Below are 6,498 nucleotides of genomic sequence, written 5' to 3'. Positions count from 1 at the left end.
GACTACAGCGACTCATTGTTAAAATATTTGAATACGCAGAGCAGAGTGGAATGGAAGTTAACCAGGATAAAACTAAAGTAATGAGAATTAGTAACAAATCCTTAAAAATCAAATGGAGCTCACAAAGGGGCCCTCTGGAACAAGTAAATCAGTACAGATACCTTGGTGTACTTTTTGATGAACGCAGCTCCTTTTTCCCCAGAAACAGGAGTTATATAGAAAAGGCCACATGCTATTATTTGCTTTCCAAACTTTAAAAAAATCCCTAACCGGCCCTAGCTATCAGCCCCTGCTAAAAGTCATCGCAACAAAGCTAATTCCAACTCTAGGATATGGAAGCGAAGCTCTGTGTGGACAAGACGCTACTATCCTAAATGAAATCATTGGAAAAGTCTTTAGGTCCCTATTTCAGCTACCGGGATACACCTCATTAGCACAAATTAGGCTGGAGTTTGGCTATGTAAACCAAAGCATAGACAGAAAAGCCAGCTACATCAAAGCCTGGAAACAGTTACAGCTGACAAAGGAAAATCCGCTCTGTCGTGCCCTTTGGAAAGAGATCAGCTCAAACACCGCAGCCACTGGGCACCGGTACTTAGACCAGGCACTAATCGACCTAGGGGCAGTGGAGCTATGGGACTCAAATATCTCTTACACTTCTTTTGGAAAAAAATTAAATCGGATTGCAAAAAAAATATCACTAATCATGGACAAGGATTTACTAGCTACTAGATCACACTCGTGGATGATCATCAACGATTAGAAACTTTGAAAGCTTCAGACACACCTGGAGGCAGGGTGGACCAAGACAGAAAAATATATTTTTATTAAATATAGATTTGGGATTATTCCGGGCAATGCCCACCTAGTCCCATGGGAACGCTCTCTAAAAATCTCACAGTGTAGGCTATGTGGTAACGGACATGAAGATATAATTCATATAGTTTGTATTTGTAACGTTTTAAGAACTGAACACAAACTTCTATTGACGTCATTATTTAATCAGAGGGGTATACGGTCTTGCCGGCAAGAGGTGACTGCCTGCCTCAAACCCCAGGATATTGTTTTAAATGCTACATTTTCGAAGTTTCTACGGTTGGTATCTCAAAAACTTCTAACATTAGAGGACAATTAATATAAAAAATCTTTGCATAAGAGTGTGGAAACCCTTTTTAGATAATAACAGGTTTAAAACTGATATTCTGTATTGTATATTTATTATTTTTTTATAGAATAATGTGACGTATCGATGTATTGATTTTTATTAATTACGCATCAAGAATAAACTTGTAACTTGTAACATTAAGCACTGCAATGCTGAGATAATCTGCACCAAGTGCGAAGACTCCACACTCATAAATTTACGGGTCTCAAGCCCCTTTGGGCAGATTGATGATTCAATATTTGGAATAGCGATTACCTAATTGTTACTTGCTGTGAATTGCAATTAGGAAATCACTATTTCTAAAGTATAATACTCGTAGAATTTCATTTAGTGATTCCTAGTGGGTCGCAAATTGAATCTAATGAATATTTAAGAGGTAGGTTGCAATTTAAGACCCAATAGGAATTGCTGTCAGAACAGGGATGGTGGCCTGCTGAGGTCAACAGCCCACCATGTCCATGACTGCTTTTAAAAGCACTTTTTAAAATGCAATCTGTTTTCTTTAAAGGAAAATTGGATCCGTTTACATAGATTTTTTTTTTGTTAAATTTTGTATGTTTAAGAAGATGCAGTGGTCCCGTGGACAACTGTCTCCTCTTAAACACACTTTTTTTTAGCATCCACTAATGGAATGGGGTTTCGTGGGGACCCCTTCCCATTTGCACATACATTACCACTACACTTAGGTAGTTGTAAAACTATTAATTTTTTTTGTAGTTGGAATTTGGTCACAAAACAATTATGCATACCTGACTCGGTATTTGGAAAGGACGCCCCTTCAAAATACCGAAAAGGTACTTGGTCTCAAACCAAAATTGTGATTCTTTAACATGCTACTGAATCGCAGTTTGAGTTTAATACCTACCAATATGCTTTGAAGGGTGCCAGCTGGGGCTGCGAGGGCCCTGGGTCTACCCTCCATAGCCACAAATGTGGAGGTAAGTGGGTGTCCTGAGTGGGCACTGGGATACCCACCTATAATTTGTGCCTGCACAGGGAGAGAGTGTCCATGGGACCAGAATAGTCTCAGGGAGGGGAGCTGCATGCCCCCACCCTTTAATAAATACCTGTCCCCAGGGGATAGGGTCACTGGAGTCCAATAAAGCTCAACTCCCCTCCCCTTTTGAATTGGATTTGGGAGGGGGCTGTACAGCCCTCCTCCTCTTTTGAAAAAAAGGTCCGGGATAGAGCCTCTGGGGACTAAGATGGATTGGGGGGGAAACAGCCCCCTCACTTTTTTGTTTTATGCGTCCTCAGGGATGTGGTCCCCGGGGCCTATTAAGGCTCAGGGAGGGGGGTTGTATGTCCTCTTCATCTGCTTAATTATACTTGACTCCAAGTCTTAGAGCCCCAGGAGTATTTTATGCTGGGGGGGGCAAAACAAGTGTGTGCATGCTATGAATCCCTAGGCCTAATGATGGGGTCCCACATGGACCACACCTGGGCACACAACTCTTTTTTAAATTTTGCCACAACTTTGTCGAGGAACACTGAATCTGCAGCAGAATTTTTTTTACCGGGTAGGAGGAAACTTCTGCTTTCCTGCTTGCACTCTTGGGGGGCGGAGAGCAGATATTGCTCACACCTGGATGGAGCAAGCATAAATGTCTGCCCCTTCCAGACAGGAGCAATGCCGGTTACCACACCAAGTGGGGAGCCAGCAGGTACTGTGGGGCACTAGGGCTCTCTTGGGACCCCCAACGTGCTTCTTGATTGGTGCCCAAGTGGGCACCCAGGTATCCATATCTAATGATGTTTGGCAGCGGGGATGGGGTCCCCGGGACAAAACATGCTCGGGAAGGGCGCTCACTTTGGCCGCCTCACATTTATAGTGGCAATGTGCCCTGGGAGATGGTATCTCTCGGCCTACTACGGTTTGGAGAGGGGGGACTGGGTGCCCCTATCCCCTTTTTATGGACATGTGGCCCCAGGGGATGGAGTCCCTGAGGTGTAATAAGGCTCGGGACAGGGGGCTGTGCACACCCAAATGCCCAAAGCCCTGCGCAACAAGGGGTTGGCTGTCTGGAAGGGTTGACCAGTAGCCTGGCAAAAGCTGTGCACAGTGGGGATGGAGGGTTGGCTTTATGTATGATAAGAAAATATTAGTTTACATTAAAAAAAGCCCTAAAACTTCACTAAAAACACAAAGGTTAAAGCAATGCTAAAGTTAAGTGATAGTTACAATTGCAATTGTTATACAGTTATAATGTAATGTTTTACAAAACCACGGATATTCACCAGTTATAGTTATCGCTGGTAACTATAACTTGTGCCCTAAGTAAACTATAACTTGCACCCTCACCATGCAGTGCTAATTAAGCCATATATTACATCACTCATTATGGCCGTCATTTAAACCCTGGCGGTCGGTAATAAAGCGGCGGTATAACCGACAACAGGCCGGTGGTAACAAAAAGGGAATTATGACCATGGCAGAACCTGCCCACACAGACAGCCACTTTAACATACTGACCGCCATGGCGGTAGCAACAAGCACCGTGGTGGTAACCGCCAACAGCCAGGCGGAATACAATGTACCGACCACACTATTACAACAGGTGTACCCGCCACCTTTTCCGGGGCGGTACCAACGACATCAAAAGCAGGGTGGAAACAGATCTCAGAAGTCAAAGGACTCACCTATGGAGACTCAGGGAAGAACCACGCCGCCATGGAGCCCGAGTTGCATGTGTTCCCCATGCTCGTCTATCTCCTTCTTCACTATGAACATCAACGCTGGCCAAGACGACCACGGTGAGTACAGCCTCCTAGCACACAAGGGAGGAAGGGAGGAAAAAGAGAATGACACACACACACAACACCCCCACCCCCAACACCAGACACACAAGCAGATGCAGTAAGAAAACATACTTACCCCGTACCCCTCAGGAATAATGCAAGGACAAAAGGAATTGATTAAAGTGAGTGTAATAAGATAAAAATCTAGAAATTTGCGCTTCAAAATCAAAACAGTATAGACATATGTACGAATGGAGGGGCAGATCCCAGTCCACAATGTCCAAGGGCCACAGGGCCACATCACATAGGATAAGGCCCCACTTGACTCCTGGAACAACACGGATAGAACACTGCAGGGGCATCAGGTTAAAAATATACAGGCACCTCAGGGGGACAGGGAACAGGTGGGCACCTCAGCCGGAAGATGGTACAATGCCACTGGTCCTGGAGGGGGCTACATGCCCTGTGCGACGCCCTGGGGAGTGCAAGGACACAGTCTCTCAAGTGGGTGGTTTGCCCACTGTTTGGTCCTGGGAGTGCAAGGCCACAGTCTCTCAAGAGGATGGCTTCTTTCACTGGTTCTGGAAGGGGCTTTGTGCCCAGTGTGCTTCATACTGGCAAGGAGGGGTTGAGTGGATGGCTTATTCCACTAGTTCTGGAGGGGAATTTGTGCCCAGTGTGCTTCATCCTGGCAAGGATGCGTGAGTGGGTGGCTTCTTCCACTGGTTCTGGAGGAGGCTTTGTGCCCAGTGATGCTGATCTTGGGGAGTGCAAGGTCAGAGTCTCTCACCTGGGTGTCATACCCACAGGATTTGCATCATCCAGGAAGCACTACAGTCCATGGAGGCAGGACTACATACTGCCCGCCGGCGGTGACGGCTGCTCAGTGGTGGCAGTAGCAGGGCTGGTGTCGGGCCTGGCAGCGGTGGGGGGAGGCTCCTGCCCATCCCTTGCAGCCTTGGATGGCTGGCCGCTGGGGCTGCTGGCGGTGCTCGCAGTGGTGGGTGGAGGCGCCTGCCCATCCTCTGCAGCCTCAGATGGCTGTTCACTGCAGCTCCTGGTGGTTCAGGCAGTGGTGGGGGGAGGGTCCTGCCCGTCCCCTGCAGCCTCGGATGGCTGCCCACTGGGGCTGCTGCTGCCAGTGGTGGTGCTGATGGCAGTGCTGTTGTTGGGAATGAAAGTGGTGAGGGGAGGCTCCAGCCCTTCCCCTGCAGCGTCGGTCGGCTGAATCGCCATAGTTGGTGGTGGGGGCTCAAAGTCAGGCCTCCTGTCCTTCCTGCCTGCAGGGGCAGGCCCCTTGCCCTTGCCCTTCCCAGCTGGTGGTACCTCCTTGCCCTTGGCAGCTGGTGGTGCCTCCTTGCCCTTCACCTTGGCAGCTGGTGGTGCCTCCTTGCTCTTGACCTTGGCAGCTGGTGCTGCCTTCTTGCCCTTCAGCTTGGCAGCTGGTGGTGCCTCCTTGCTCTTGTCCTTGGCAGCTGGTGCAGGCACACTGTCAGTGCTGATGGCTGGTTCCCTCTAGGTTCTCGCACCTGCAGTAGCTGCCGACACTACTGTGGCCATGGACTGGGTAGCTGAGGTGCTGGCCTGGGTTCTGACCACCCTGGCCCGATGTGAAGGACAGGGGGGAGGGGTAGGGAAGAGGTCAATGGCAGAGAGGAAAAGCTTCTTAGGGACACTGGGGTGGGAAGAGGGTGAATGTTTGGGAGAGGAGGAAGAGAGAGTGGTTGTAGGAGGTGTCTGCTGTTTTTGGGTGCATGGGCTGGATGGTGTTGTGAGGTGGATGGCTGTTGGGTGTCTGAGTGCCTGTGTTTGTGTACTTTGGGAGGAGTGTGGGCACAGACAAAGTGGGGGAGGACACATGGGGACACGTGCATGGATGTGGGGGTGGTGACTGCCAGTGAGGGGTGTGTAGTGATAGGCGTGATGGTGATGGCGGTAGTGTATGAGGATGTAGTGCATGCAGGTGTGAGTGGAGATGCTACTGGGAGGGTGGTGGATGATGAGGAGGGGGACACAGTGGAGGCTGTGGATGTTGGTGTATCTGCATCTGGGTAGTGTTTGTGTGAGTGCCTGTGTGATGATGTGTGGTGCTTGTGTTTGCCTGAGCCACTCCTGTGTGTTGTCTTGGGTGCATGCTGGTCTGAACATGTGCTTGTGATAGCTTGGGGTTCAGGACCTTCACAAAGGCAACAGGCCTAGGCACTATGCAATGCACTACCAGTCACAATGCTAGTCACCAGCCCAAGAACAGGGATACCTAACTCCAATAGCAGCATACCTCACACCCACAGACCCCTGCCCAGTAGTAAATGCTTACTAGCTTAGTAGGAGGTGGGGTTCATCAGCCCCTGTCCAACATGGGACCTACTCTGCAATGTCCGGCCTGAACTAGGGGCACCCACAGGACCACATCCCCCACCCGGAGACCACCCCACCACACACAAGTAGTATATTGGGAAACTGTACTCACCCCCTTGTGGCTGCTGTGATGCCCTCAAGTGCCCATCTAGCTCTGGATAGGCCACTGCAAGTATGCAGGCCATCGGGGGGTCAGGGTTCGACGGGCACCCCTTCCTCATTGGGAGGCCATCTGC

The sequence above is a fragment of the Pleurodeles waltl genome, chromosome 1_1, assembly GCF_031143425.1.
Source record: "Pleurodeles waltl isolate 20211129_DDA chromosome 1_1, aPleWal1.hap1.20221129, whole genome shotgun sequence".
Lineage (NCBI taxonomy): Eukaryota > Metazoa > Chordata > Amphibia > Caudata > Salamandridae > Pleurodeles > Pleurodeles waltl.
This window is presented reverse-complemented; position numbering follows the sequence as displayed.